Here is a 16,298-nt window from a genome sequence, read left to right as displayed (position 1 = left end):
GAGGAATCTGGATATGGCCCAGCTGGGTTCTCTCATCAGAGTATCACATGGCCCCAGTGAAGGTGTTGACCAGCTCTAGGTTCTCAGCTGAAGCTTGGCCAGGGAAGGGTCTGCTTCTTAGATCCCCAAGGGTGCCAGCAGAATTCATTGCCTTGCAGTGGTAGGATTAGAATCCAAGTCTGCCTCATTCAATCTGGAGTATACCGTTTAAGCCAGCTTCCTGCTATTTTCCTAATCTTTTCCTTTGTCATTATCTTCTGAATTACCTTCATCCCCAACCCCTCCTTATTTTAAGGTTGGATCCCAATCTCTGTTGTTCCTCTTTTATCACATACTTGCCATCTCTGTGGAGCACATAAATCTCCAGCTACTAAAGAACTTGCATATCTGAAAAGGACTTTATTCTACCTTTCAATTGTATTTTACTCATTTGTTAATATTCATTTGTTTGTTACTCTTTGGAAGCTTTTAAGTCTGTTAACCAGTGCATAGCACTTACTCCTGTTTTTTATACCAGGTATTTAATGACATATGTTTTGTCATTCAGTTCTGGGAAATTTGTAATATTATTACTTTCATCATTTCTTTTCTCTCAGTGTTTACTGTCTGTTTGTTTGGGACTTATATTATTTGAATGTTGAGCTTTTTAGTCCAATCACTTACTAAAATGAACATGAATACACACACATTTCTTTACTATGTTCCATCTCTTTATCTTTTGATATTTTATTTTGTTCTCTGGGGAATTTCCTCAACTTTATCTTCCACTGCTTATATTGATTTTGTTTCAGCTTACCTTATTTATCTGTCACAGGATATTAATTATATTTCCAGACAAAGAAAATTCTTCTACTCTTTTATTAGTTCTTTTTCCTCTGTGTTTTCTTTCATTCTTAGTTTTACTTATTTTAAAGATTTTATTTATTTATTCATGAGAGACACAGAGAGAGAGAGGCAGAGAGATAGGCAAAGGGAGAAGCAGGCTCTCCACGGTGAGCCTGATGTGGGACTCGATCCCCAGGAACCCCTGGAACATGACCTGAGCCAAAGGAAGGCGCTCAACCACTGAGCCACCCAGGAGTCCCTCATTCTTGGTTTTTATTCTTTTCTCCTTCCATTTAAATTAAGAATCTACCTTCAAATATCTTGCAATCTACATATTCATATATACATACATATATATTAAATGTATAAATATATATGTGTACATACGGGTGCATATATATAAATAGCAAATATTTATTGAAGAATAACAAAAAATAGGCAAATATGCTAATCAAGTGGTACAGTTCACAATATTTTCACAAACAGAGAAAATTTAATTTAGCCAGTACTCAGATTGAGAAAGAGAACTTTACCAGCATCTTTGAAACCCTCTGCACCTTTATATAAATAGAATCATACAGTATGTACCTTTTCTGTGTCTGGCTTCTTTTGTTGAACACTATTTATTAGTTCCATCCAAACCCATGCATATAATTCTAGTATGTTTATTTTCCTTGCTATAGTAATATGTAAATATACTACCATTATTTTATCTGTTTAGTTGATGACTGGAATATAGGTAGATTCCATTTAGGGGCTAATACAAATAATGTTGTTATCTAAATATTCTTGTTAATAAATAAATAAATAAATAAATATTCTTGTTAATGCCTTTTTTGTGCACAGATGCACATGTTTTTATTGGTATACTAGGAGTAGTTTTTCTGGGTCATATGATTACATACTGCCAGTTATTCAAAGTAGTTGCAACAATTTAGACTCCATCATTAATATATGAGAGTCATTTTTATTCCATATCCTTGCCAATTCTTGCTAATTCTAGCTTGGCTTACAACCACACTGTAAACTCCATAAGGCACAAGCCTATGATGTAAATAGAAGTTGGGCTAAGCATTAACCTTGTGTTCTGAAAACGAAGAATAGGATAGCATGTGGAAATCATACAGTTTATTATAATAAAGCTTCTTTCATTTATTGGTTTCAGGAAAGCATTCCGACTTCCCTATGTGGTTCATGTCTCCAAAGGCAGAGTCCCTCTTACTGCAACAACTTCCAAAAAATAAATTGCTATTCTTCTCTTATGGGAGACAAGTATTCTAATAACAATGTGTGTTTGAAGGGAAAAAATCTGTGTTTCTAAATGCTACCACAAAGGACCTGCAACAAATAATTATAATTTCAATCTTCACCATTCCATTCCAATTTTTAATGTTCCTGATTGTGCTAATTTTGTCAACCTTCCAGAGTTTCATAGGTAAATGCCTTTTTTTCCTTCTTGCAGCAATGAATTTCAGCCTTTTCCATGAGATAAGAAAATAAAATCACTTTTTTATCTTTAAAATTATGTTGTTCTTTCTTCATGCTTGTCTCTTTTTTCTTTCCTGTTGTCCTTGTAGATTCATGCCTTGCTTTAAGTTTGTTTTCTATTGTTATGGTAGTGGTGGTGGTTTGCTTTTGTTTGTTTGCTTTTTGTAATTTAACTGAGGCTTACAGGTGAAAGGAGGGATCTCCATTATGCTTAGTGATCACATTTCCAAAAGCAGGAAGGTTGTCATTTTTTAATTGTGTCTCATCCATCCCTGGGTACAATTATGTTAATTAATAACAAGCATTTCTTATTATCCCAATATGTACATATTTATTTGTTGGATGATGATTGAAACAAATATCACACTCTAAATTATAGTTTTAATTTCCATCGAGATGTCACTTGAATATACATCATGTTAATATATCAACATATTAATAATTTAGAATTGCATTTATGGAATTATTGGTACAAGTCACAAAATACTTCCATGGAGGTATAAGGAAACCTCTTCTTGTTCCTTTTATATTGAGATGACCAGATCATCTTTAGTTACCATTTTTCTGCATGGAGGCTTAGAAATCTTTCTACTTTAAAGTTAATTCTTCAAATACTCTTTAAGAATAAATTTCAGTATGCAAAATAATTTTCAAGACATGATATAATCCGATATATAATTTATAGATTAAACACGAGTAAATGATCTTTGTCAATAATTTTGATCACTGTAACATATGTAATATAATACATTAAAATAAATTATTATAATGAAGAAATAACTCCAAAGATGCATTTAAAGAAATGTTAAATATTTCACATCAAAAAGATTTATTTTGGGATGCCTGGGTGGCTCAGTGGTTGAGTGCCCAGGGTCCTGGAATCAAGTCCCACACTGGGCTCCCCACAGGGAGCTAGCTTTTCCCTCCGCCTATGTCTCTGCCTCTCTCTGTGTCTCTTATGAACAAATAAATAAAATCTTAAAAAAATTATTTGAGGACCTTGCTTCTTATCTGTATAATTAACATAAAGTTTTATTTATAAATGCAATGAGAGTGAAAGGCAAGTTAGAGATACCATTTTATTTCTTATTTACGTTTATTCAAATTTTTACTTTGCAGCCATTTCAAAGCAGGGCATACTTTATATGAAGTAAAAACTAGTTTTTTAAATGACTACTTAAAAGCTCTTTTGAGACACTAAGTATGCTCCTGTGTAACCAGTGAAAGTAGCATTATCATACCCTCATATGTGATAGTTTTTCTTCATTCACACTAATTACTTATACATATCCATATTAATAATTATGTATATTTATTTATTTTATGCATTGTATATATTTATTGTGGCCATTTTCCTTGCTCTTCCAGAACTATTATAATATAATTGAAGACAAGGTAGGATAGATAAATCTTAAAGTTGGAATAAATATGACATAAAAGGAAGATCACATGGCTGAGTGAGATGTCCTTGAGTCTAGTCCTGGGATCCTCATTGCTTTCTTTTCTTTTCTTTTCTTTTCTTTTCTTTTCTTTTCTTTTCTTTTCTTTTCTTTTCTTTTCTTTTCTTTTCTTTCTTTTTTTCTTTTCTTTTCTTTTCTTCTTTTTTCTTTTCTTTCTTTTCTTTTTCTTTCTTTTCTTTTTTCCTTTCTTTTCTTTCTTTTCTTTTTTCTCTCTTTTTAAGACTTGTTTATTTTAGAGAGAGCACAATGGAGAAGGGCAGAGGGAGCGGGAAAGAAGAGAAAAACTTAAGCAGACTCCATACTGAGCCCAGAACTCCACATGGGGCTCAGTCTCATGACCCCGAGATAATAATCTGAACTATAATGAAGAGTCTATCACCTAATCGACTGTGACACCCAGATTTCCCCTCCATGTTTCCATGTGTCATAAACTACTAGTTAAAATCATCTTCCTTATTCACCCCTTTCCACAAAGAATCAGTTAGAATGAGCCCTAGGGTTCCATAGTCTAAATGTGACCATCTTGAACATAGCTACAAAGGAAGGTACCTGCATAAGACATATGCTTTTTAAAACTTTAATCTGCAAGAAGGGTGGAGAGAAATGGATACAAAGAAAGACTGCAGATAGAATACTTATTGTCAATTAAAACACAGGTTGTGGGGCTGCCTGGGTGTCTTAGTCAAGTTATGCATCTGTCTTCAGCTCAGATCATGATCTCAGGGTCCTAGAAACAAAACCTGAATCAGGGTCCCTGCTCAATGGAAAGTCTGCTTCTCCCTCTCCCTCTTCCCCCTTCTCCTGCTCTCTCTCTCTCTATCTCTCTCACTTTATCTCATATAAATAAATAAAATCTTAAAAGAAAAAAAAAACACAGATTGTAACTAGAATTCTTGCAAGAAACGTGAGAAGGAAGTTATAGAAAAAATAGACATCATGTAGGACATATCAACAACATATTTGCTCAATCACTTAAAGCAATAACTGTTATATGTCTGGTAATCTTTTGCCAATGTGATTTACAGATTAAACACAAGTAAATGATGTTTGTCCTATTTATTTCTGCAATAATTTGAGCTATCCTTGAGAGTCTATTATCCAAAATTATTTGAAATAAGTTCTGATCTTGTATGTTCTAGCTGACAATATTTACTATTAACACTTCCAAATCAATTTTTAGAATCATTTTTCTTGTTTTTGGAAGGAGCACTAAACTAGAATACCTCATTGATGGTTTTTGAATACTGTGTCAGGTTTGGCATACTACAATGGTTTCTAATCAATGTAAAGTGTTAGTCAAATAAAATATTTGCTATTATAGAGAAAAACTCCATAAATTTCTCTTTCAAGTTTAGCATTTGGAAACAATATATACTTACTTTCTCAGACAATTATGTGTCTTTGGGCCTATCATCTGAATTTTCATAAGTAATTTCTTGCCCTGGAAGATGAAAATAGCAATAAATTCCTTCCTAGGATTGCTGTGTTCATTGTATAGAGAATCTATTTAAAGTATTCAACAGATCATCGTGGTACATAACAAAATCTTATTAATTATATAAATGACTTATTAGTATTGACAATCTCTACATAGTCCATACCAACATTTCAAAAAGTGTTTTTACACAAGATATTGACATAAAGATATAAACATTATTAAAAAAAATCCATAGTCAAATACTTTTGATTTGAATAAAGTTAAACAGAATTTAAAAAAAATAATGAATCTATGAAGATTTTTAGAATACTAATATGCTTATGGTATAAAGATCATCATGAAGGGATTTTCATTTGGAGTATTTCCTGTTTCTCTGACTACTTAGCATTGGTGAAGGAGAAACAGAATATATGGAAGGACTTCCATTCCATCGTTTCATATGGTGCTTCATAATTACTGTCCTTACCTCTTAGTCCTAGTATATATATATTTCCAACAGGTTTAATTAAATGTGACTTCAACTCATAATGCCTAAGAGATTACCTATTTTATTCATCATATGGATTTAAGCCACATTAGGTTCACTTTGTAAGTAGCATTTAGTCATTTGGTCTATTTATATGAAAACTGATATCATTTATTTCTCTCTTGACAAATTTTATTCACAGATTATTTTCATCATCTTTAAAATGTATTATTTTAAGGCAGTTAAAATAGAGACAAAATAATATTATATGATACGTAGAAAATTCTGATTCCCAATTAGAATTATATATTGAAAATTTTTATAAGAAAAAACATTAAAAAGATGTTATTGTTCATTTTAAGAACCATATTTATTTACTAAATGCCTTACTTGATCATATGAGCAGCACTTTTAACTTTTAAGCCTTATTTCAAACCTCAGAACTATTTATTTTTCATATGAGCTCTGAGAGAACTGCAGTGAAATCATACCGTTAAAACCAAGACCCAATAATAAATTCTGAAGTGCTTAATTTGTCAAATAAAAGCAGCCATTTAACCTATAAAAATATAACTAAACAAAGATGAATTAACTTAGTTGTGAAGAAGTTTCTTGGGGGCAGGAAAGTGATTATGATGTTAAGTCAGCATTTCAAATATTAATGATTTATGGGAATCTTCCACAAAACAATAAAATATAGTCATCCTCAAGAAAAATGTGCAAATTTTAAAATGCTAATATTGTGCCTTGTACTTAGTCTAAAAATTGTTCCCTAGGGCAAGATTTTTTCAATGCCAAGTTGGTGCTTGAAAAAAGAAAGAAAAATAAAAGTGAAAACTATTTTTGATCCCATATTCTCCACTATTTATGAATCTATGTGCCCTTGACATTTTATCTAATTTCTAAAAATTTTAGTTTGTGATTTTTAAATCCAGAAGGACTAATAATATGTATTCCAGAGGGTGTTTAGGAGGTTTAAATAAGATAATCTAAGAAAATACCTTTAAAAAAATCCTTCTATTATCTTTCTCAAAAAATGTCCTTTGGGGAAAGATTGAGCATATACATTTCAATTTGAACTTAATTTTAACTTTGTACATTTGACTTAAAAATGTGTTTGTGAAGAGGTATCAGGTTTTTTCTCTTTTTAAAGGAATTGAATAAACAGCTTATGTTAGTGAAAATGAAACTTAGATATTTTGTTTTCTTGGCCAGATATCAGCTTTTGTTTGAAATTAGGAAGTTATAAACCAAAAAGAAAGTTTTACTTATGTTAATTGTAAATTTTTGGGAAGAATATATTCAAGTATTTTTACCAGGCTATTTTTTTCATGTATAGATTTGTCTTTGAACTGTTAAACTGTAATAAAGTGAAAAGTTGAGAGCGTTACTATTCATGTCAAAGAGAGTACTTGACTAATTTGAAGCTTGAAATATTAGTTGAAAAACAATCATTCTCATCTTACATTTTCCATTTTTGGTTGAATTTATTCCACACCTACACTGCTTATTTCATGTTTATTGTAAATGTTTTATTAAAAAAAATAATATAGGAAATGTCACTAAATGAAACAGAGACTTTAATATAAATTAACTGTAATGCTTAAGTAAATATATACTATATAAATAATTGAATTTTCAAAAGAGAAAATTGTGTAAATTTTTCATACTAACAATACTATCCTTATGCTGACTGCATATTTATTTAAAGTGAATTTAGGGAGGAGGGGCAAGACGGCTGAAGAGTAGGGTCCCCAAGTCACCTGTCCCCACCAAATTACCTAGATAACCTTCAAATCATCCTGAAAATCTACGAATTCGGCCTGAGATTTAAAGAGAGACCAGCTGAAATGCTACAGTGAGAAGAGTTCGCGCTTCTATCCAGGTAGGAAGACGGGGAAAAAGAAATAAAGAAACAAAAGGCCTCCAAGGGGGAGGGGCCCCGCGAGGAGCCGGGCTGAGGCCGGGGCGAGTGTCCCCAGGACAGGAGAGCCCCGTCCCGGAGGAGCAGGAGCTGCACCAACCTTCCCGGGGGGGAAGGGGCTCGCAGGGAGGTGGAGCAGGACCCAGGAGGGCGGGGATGCCCTCGGGCTCCCTGGGACACTAACAGACACCTGCGCCCCGGGAGAGTGCGCCGAGCTCCCTAAGGGCTGCAGCGCACACGGCGGGACCCGGAGCAGCTCGGGGGGGGCTCGGGGGCGGCTCCGCGGAGGGGGCTGCGGGGCGGGAGCACGAATCCAACAGTGCAGGCCCCGGAGCACAGGGCGCCGGGACACAGCCCAGGATCCGGCCTCCCCTGGGACAGGCAGAGGCCGGGAGGGCCCAGGACAGCGAGGACGCTCCTGCCGCGAGCTGAGCAGATCAGCGGCCCCGCCCCGGAGCCTCCAGGCCCTGCAGACAGAGAGCTCTGGAGTTCCTGCCGGGGCTGAACCCAGGGCTCCAGAGCTGGCCCCGCCACTGCGGTTGTTCCTCCTGGGGCCTCACGGGTAAACAACCCCCACTGAGCCCTGCACCAGGCAGGGGCAGAGCAGCTCCCCAAGTGCTAACACCTGAAAATCAGCACAACAGGCCCCTCCCCCAGAAACCAGCTAGACGGACAAGTTCCAGGGGAAGTCAAGGGACTTAAAGTATACAGAATCAGAAGATACTCCCCCGAGTTTTTTTTTTCTTCTTCTTCTTTTTTTTTTTTTCTTCTTTTTGATTTCTGATTGCTTCCCCCACCCTTTTTTTCACCTTTATTTCTTTTTCTTTCTCTTTTTCTTCTCTTTTTCCTTTTTTTCTTCCTTTTTTTCTTTTTTCTTTTTCTCTTTTCTTTCCTTCTCTCCTTCTCTTTTTCTCCTTTTCCCAATACAACTTGTTTTTGGCCACTCTGCACTGAGCAAAATGACTAGAAGGAAAACCTCACCTCAAAAGAAAGAATCAGAAACAGTCCTCTCTCCCACAGAGTTACAAAATCTGGATTACAATTCAATGTCAGAAAGCCAGTTCAGAAGCACTATTATACAGCTACTGGTGGCTCTAGAAAAAAGCATAAAGGACTCAAGAGACTTCATGACTGCAGAATTTAGAGCTAATCAGGCAGAAATTAAAAATCAATTGAATGAGATGCAATACAAACTAGAAGTCCTAACGACGAGGGTTAACGAGGTGGAAGAACGAGTGAGTGACACAGAAGACAAGTTGACGGCAAAGAGGGAAACTGAGGAAAAAAGAGACAGACAATTAAAAGCCCATGCAGACAGATTAAGAGAAATAAACGACGGCCTGAGGAAGAAAAACCTACGTTTAATTGGGGTTCCCGAGGGCGCCGAAAGGGACAGAGGGCCAGAATATGTATTTGAACAAATCCTAGCTGAAAACTTTCCTAATCTGGGAAGGGAAACAGGCATTCAGATCCAGGAAATAGAGACATCCCCCCCTAAAATCAATAAAAACCGTTCAACACCTCGACATTTAATAGTGAAGCTTGCAAATTCCAAAGACAAAGAGAAGATCCTTAAAAAGCAGCAAGAGACAAGAAAGCTCTGACTTTTATGGGGAGGAGTATTAGGGTAACAGCAGACCTCTCCACAGAGACCTGGCAGGCCAGAAAGGGCTGGCAGGATATATTCAGGGTCCTAAATGAGAAGAACATGCAACCAAGAATACTTTATCCAGCAAGGCTCTCATTCAGAATGGAAGGAGAGATAAGGAGCTTCCAAGACAGGCAGCAACTGAAAGAATATATGACCTCCAAACCAACTCTGCAAGAAATTTTAAGGGGGACTCTTAAAATTCCCCTTTAAGAAGAAGTTCAGTGGAACAATCCACAAAAACAAGGACTGAATAGATATCATGATGACACTAAACTCATATCTTTCAATAGTAGCTCTGAACGTGAACGGGCTTAATGACCCCATCAAAAGGCGCAGGGTTTCAGACTGGATAAAAAAGCAGGACCCATCTATTTGCTGTCTACAAGAGACTCATTTTAGACAGAAGGACACCTACAGCCTGAAAATAAAAGGTTGGAGAACCATTTACCATTCGAATGGTCCTCAAAAGAAAGCAGGGGTAGCCATCCTCATATCAGATAAACTAAAATTTATCCCGAAGACTGCAGTGAGAGACGAAGAGGGACACTATATCATACTTAAAGGATCTATCCAACAAGAGGACTTAACTATCCTCAATATATATGCCCCGAATGTGGGAGCTCCCAAATATTTAAATCAATTAATAACCAAAGTGAAGAAATACTTAGATAATTATACCCTTATACTTGGTGACTTCAATGTAGCCCTTCTATACTCGATAGGTCTTCTAAGCACAACATCTCCAAAGAAACGAGAGCTTTAAATGATACACTGGTCCAGATGGATTTCACAGATATTACAGAACTTTACATCCAAACTCAACTGAATACACATTCTTCTAAAGTACACATGGAACTTTCTCCAGAATAGACCACATACTGGGTCACAAATCGGGTCTGAACCGATACCTAAAGATTGGAATTGTCCCTTGCATATTCTCAGACCATGCCTTGAAATTAGAACTAAATCACAAGAAGTTTGGATGGACCTCAAACACAGGAGGTTAAGGACCATCCTGCTAAAAGATGAAAGGGTCAACCAGGAAATTAAGGAAGAATTAAAAAGATTCATGGAAACTAATGAGAATGAAGATACAACCATTCAAAATCTTTGGGATGCAGCAAAACCAGTCCTAAGTGGGAAATACATCGCAATACAAGCATCCATTCAAAAACTGCAAAGAACTCAAATACAAAAGCTAACCTTACACATAAAGGAGCTAGAGAAAAAACAGCCTATATTTGAAATTGTCTATAAAGAAGAAAGGAGTATATTTTAATATGTTGATAGAATGCATCATCAATTATTTACTTTTGTTCCTCCTTTTTTTAAGGTAACTTGATGGCAACTGTAATTTTAATGCAAGTTTATCCTAAAATATTGGTATTTTAATAATTGCCTTTTTCAAATTGTATACCAAATGCTTGCTGCTATAGCCATTCACACCTGTGTCCTTTAGTGGAGGGTGACAGATGTCATGCATATTATAGGTTTCTATGTGTATGTCCAAAAGTCAAAAGATAATCTAGGTTCTTTTAGATCTCTTTTTAGTGAAGCAGGCACATTTTCCTTATCAGAAAGAAGAATGTTTTTATAACTACGTTTATAACTACATTTCTTCGAAGCCACAAAATATCTGAGAGAAACAACTTACATAATTTAGGTATAATGTCACATCTCTTTCATTCAATCATAATACAATGTGGTTCAAAACTTACTTTCAATATCAGATCCATGGTCTTCTTTAGTACTTAGATGTTTGAGAACTGAAGATGTTTACTGATTTTAATAGACTTAAAAACATTAAAAGTTCTCATTATTTATTTCTTTTTAAATTTGTATTTTTAAAATCTTCAGTATAATCTTACCTACACTGAATCTCTGACTCAAAATGAAAAACGAATAAAAGGGCTTATTGCCATTTGTCCTTAAGCAATGGCCAGTCTCTCGATAAGCAATGGATAAATAAAACAAGTGTCCCTAGAACACTGTAGTTAGGTAGATGAGATCTTTGTGGATATGAGAAAATGTATAGTAATACAAAATTTAATTCACCAAAATTCTTGTTCCTTAAAAAGATCCATCTTTGAGGCTGTCATCATGAACAGTCTGGTTCAAATTCTTTGCACATTTGGAAATCTAGAAATTAAGATCTGAACCCTCAAAGAAGCCTACAGGTTCAGTACTCCTAAGACTACTTTAAAAAAAAACAAAAACAAAACAAAACAAAAAACAGTTCAGGGGCACCTGGTTGGCTCAATGGGAAGAGCATGCAACTCCTGTCTGTATGAATTTGAGCCCCACATTGGGTGCAGAGATTACTTAAATGAATAAAACTTAAGTAAAATCAATTCATATTTCTATACTGTGTGTGTGTCTGTGAAAGACAGAAAGAGAGTGGGAGAAAGGGGGAGGAAGAGTCTATTCTCTCTTGTTGGAACTACTATTTTCCCCCCAGTACTCTTTCTCTGTTTGAGAAACTCTTACTTATCTTTCACAGCTCATTTCTAACATTACTTCCCTCTGGAGCTCCTTTCTCACCTTCCTCATGGATAGTCAGTCTCCTGCTGTAGTTTTCTTTGCATGTTGTTCAGGATAACTGTACCACCTAGCATGCTGAATAGTAATGATCTGTTTTATGGGCCTATTTCTCACTCACACCCCCGAAGCATGCTTGCACTGAAAATATGGATTATGCTTTGTACTTTCTTTTCTTTCTTTTTTTTTTTAAGATTTTATTTATTTATGAGAATACACAGAGAAGACAGAGAGAGAGAGAGAGGCAGAGGGAGAAGCAGGCTCCATGCAGGGAGCCCAACCTGGGACTGGATCCCTGGTCTCCAGGATCAGGCCCTGGGCTGAAGGCGGCACTAAACCGCTGAACCACCTGGGCTGCCCTTGTACTTTATTTTCATATCTATGCCATTTAGTATGGGGCCTGATGCACAGTTAGCCCTCAAACTATATTTGCTGCAGAAGAAATCAAGTATTCATATATTCTGTGACGCTTAGTTTATACTAGTCTTATTTTAAGTGGAATCCTTCAAAGGGAATATTTTCCAACCAGTTTGTTGATATTCTCCACATCTTTTTGTTTTGTTTTATTATGTTTTGTTTTATTGAAGACATGCAGAAAAGGTTAACTGCAATGTAAATTGGGTCTTGTTCCCAACAGGATCAGAAATCAAACTCTTCACATTCTGACAGCTAATGGGTCAAAGAAGAATTCTTAATGAGTGTATTAACTAATATACAACTCAAAGGAGAAAAGGAAGTGTAATAAATATGCCAAATATTTATATATCATAATTTTAAACAAAATAGTGTAAAGACAGTGGATGTAATCAGATTAATTCATAAATATGAATACTTTGGAGGAAAAAATGATATTTAGTGTTAATTAAATGGCAATAAACATTTTAAAAATGCCTCATGTTTGTGAGTGAGTAGTCATTCTACTTTTCTTCTCATGGTCATTTACACTCAGTCACTTGTATGACATTTCATCCAAATATACTAACATGAAGTGTCAGACTTGATCACCGTCAGTGCTCCATTATCCTCTGTAATTTCATGGAGCTATATATCACTTATAGCATTACTAAAGAATTAGAACCTTAAAAAAGTCCAACCTCGATATTGTCAGAGAGCAAGAATTACTGTCATCTTCAAGTCCTTCTAGCCAGACTAAGAATCAGATTGACATGAGACAGATTAAAAGGAGAAAAATCAAATTCAATTGCATACACATAGGAAACTCACACAGACAATCCAAAGATAGTCAAGCAAAAGGAGGTACATATGTCATCTTGAACTAAGAAAAAGGGGGTAGTGGTCTGAGACTACAAAGGAAAGGAATGTAGTCCTCCGGAAGAATGAAAAAGAGTAAATGTTTAGCAAACAAATGTTTGTTGGGTCACTCAGAGAGAATGGGACAAAGATAGGATGCTGATCGAACAGGCCTTGCTAGAACCCTCTCTGACCACCGTACACAGTTCATATCACAGTGTAGTTATTGATGGTTGATACCACTCTCTTCCTGGAGTGATCCTCCCTCTAAATTATTTCTAGGCAGTTGAGAAGGAGGTAAAGAACTTTTCCTGAGCCTGCCAGATTTCGATTATTTTTTAATTCAAAAGAGTCTTTATGCCAGAATCTTGGAGCAGCCTGCCATTGATCCCCCCACAATATCAATTCTTAAGATGGCAGGATGAATGGAGAGTAGAAAAATCTAAGAAGAGCTGTACAACTTGGGATTAGCTTTCATTTTTTAAAATTCATTTATTTGTTATTGTTATATACTTCTTGACAAATAACATTTGTGTCACTTCTAATACATGACAACTTCTCACTCAAGTTAGTCACCTCTGTGACTCTAATCAAATGAGAAATTAGGTTTCTGTAATTGATGCATTCATTCAAAAGGTCCCTCAATTTTCCTCCCTCTCTTTACCTCTTGAAAAGTGAATGGCCTCAAATCTTTTTTTTCCTCTAAATTTGAAACTGCCCCAAATTTTGTGGATGTGCTAACAGCCTTATAATCACAATTCTACAGCATGTGTAATATCTTGTGTCAGCAGTTACACAGAAGATAAAATTACAGTTCTTTTAAATTTTACTAGCTGCTTGTTTCTTGCTCCAATGCTTCTTCAAGTCTGTATCATCAGCAAAGTAAATGTATTTACAATTCGTACATTCTAATATTAATTAATTTCTAGAGAACAGCTCATTTAGCATAGGAAGCATGAACATTATTTAGTTTCTTTAGCCCAATATAATGTTTTATGGATTCAGTTTAATATTTATTGCATTAGATAATTTCATTCAGTCTAAGAAACTTACAAGTGATAGTGCAATGTGGAATTTTAATCTAAAATATATGATGAGTTTTATTGAATTAATCTCTATTATCTATCTAATACTTTATACAATAATCCAATATTATGAGAAATATAGTATATCACCATTAATGTAACACTGATTTACTGTTCGTTTGTATTATGCTTTGAGATTTTGGAGAAATTTTTACTCTAGAGCTTTCATGGGATTTACTTTATTTATTTATTTTTAATAAATTTATTTTTTATTGGTGTTCAATTTACCAACATACAGAATAACACCCAGTGCTCATCCTGTCAAGTGCCCCCCTCAGTGGCCATCACCCATTCACCCCCACCCCCGCCCTCCTCCCCTTCCACCACCCCTAGTTCATTTCCCAGTGTTAGGAGTCTTCACGTTCTGTCTCCCTTTCTGATATTTCCCACACATTTCTTCTCCCTTCTCTTGTATTCCCTTTCACAATTATTTATATTCCCCAAATGAATGACAACATATAGTTTGTCCTTCTCCAATTGACTTACTTCACTCAGCATAATACCCTCCAGTTCCATCCACGTTGAAGCAAATGGTGGGTATTTGTTGTTTCTAATGGCTGAGGAATATTCCATTGTATACATAAACCACATCTTCTTTATCGATTCATCTTTTGATGGACACCGAGGCTCCTTCCACAGTTTGGCTATTGTGGACATTGCTGCTATAAACATTGGGTGCAGGAGTCCAGGCGTTTCATTGCATCTGAATCTTTGGGGTAAATCCCCAACAGTGCAATTTCTGGGTCATAGGGCAGATCTACTTTTAACTCTTTGAGGAACCTCCACACAGTTTTCCAGAGTGGCTGCACCAGTTCACATTCCCACCAACAGTGTAAGAGGGTTCCCTTTTCTCCGCATCCTCTCCAACATTTGTGGTTTCCTGCCTTGTCAATTTTCCCCATTCTCACTGGTGTGAAGTGGTATCTCATTGTGGTTTTGATTTGTATTTCCCTGATGGCAAGTGATGCAGAGCATTTTCTCATGTGCATGTTGGCCATGTCTATGTCTTCCTCTGTGAGATTTCTGTTCATGTCTTTTGCCCATTTCATGATTGAATTGTTTGTTTCTTTGGTGTTGAGTTTAATAAGTTCTTTATAGATTCTCGGAAACTAGCCCTTTATCTGATATGTCATTTGCAAATATCTTCTCCCATTCTGTAGGTTGTCTTTGAGTTTTGTTGACTGTATCCTTTGCTGTGCAAAAGCTTCTTATCTTGATAAATTCACAATAGTTCATTTTTGCTTTTGTTTCTTTTGCCTTTGTGGATGTATCTTGCAAGAAGTTACTGTGGCCGAGTTCAAAAAGGGTGCTTGCCTGTGTTCTCCTCTAGGATTTTGATGGAATCTTGTCTCACATTTAGATCTTTCATCCATTTTGAGTTTATCTTTGTGTATGGTGCAAGAGAGTGGTCTAGTTTCATTCTTCTGCAAGTGAATGTCCAATTTTCCCAGAACCATTTATTGAGGAGACTGTCTTTCTTCTAGTGGATAGTCTTTCCTCCTTTATCGAATATTGACTTTATGGTCAATGCTTGACCATAAAGTTCAGGGTCCACTTCTGGGTTCTCTATTCTGTTCCATTGATCTATGTGTCTGTTTTTGTGCCAGTACCACACTGTCTTGATGACCACAGCTTTGTAGTACAACCTGAAATCTGGCATTGTGATGCCCCCAGATATGGTTTTCTTTTTTAAAATCCCCCTGGCTATTCAGGGTCTTTTTCTGATTCCACCCAAATCTTAAAATAATTTGTTCCAACTCTCTGAAGAAAGTCCATGGTATTTTGATAGGGATTGCATTAAACGTGTAAATTGCCCTGGGTAACATTGACATTTTCACAATATTAATTCTTCCAATCCATGAGCATGGAATATTTTTCCATCTCTTTGTGTCTTCCTCAATTTCTTTCAGAAGTGTTCTATAGTTTTTAGGGTATAGATACTTTACCTCTTTGGTGAGGTTTATTCCTAGGTATCTTATGATTTTAGGTGCAATTGTAAATGGGACTGACTCCTTAATTTCTCTTTCTTCAGTCTCATTGTTAGTGTATAGAAATGCCACTGATTTCTGGGCATTGATTTTGTATCCTGCCACACTGCCAAATTGCTGTATGAGTTCTAGCAATCTTGGGGTGGAGGCTTTTGGGTTTTCTATGTAGAGTATCATGTCATCG

This window comes from Canis lupus, chromosome 12, assembly GCF_003254725.2.
Source record: "Canis lupus dingo isolate Sandy chromosome 12, ASM325472v2, whole genome shotgun sequence".
NCBI lineage: Eukaryota > Metazoa > Chordata > Mammalia > Carnivora > Canidae > Canis > Canis lupus.
The sequence above is the reverse complement of the archived record's forward strand: the minus strand, read 5'-3'. Positions refer to the sequence as shown.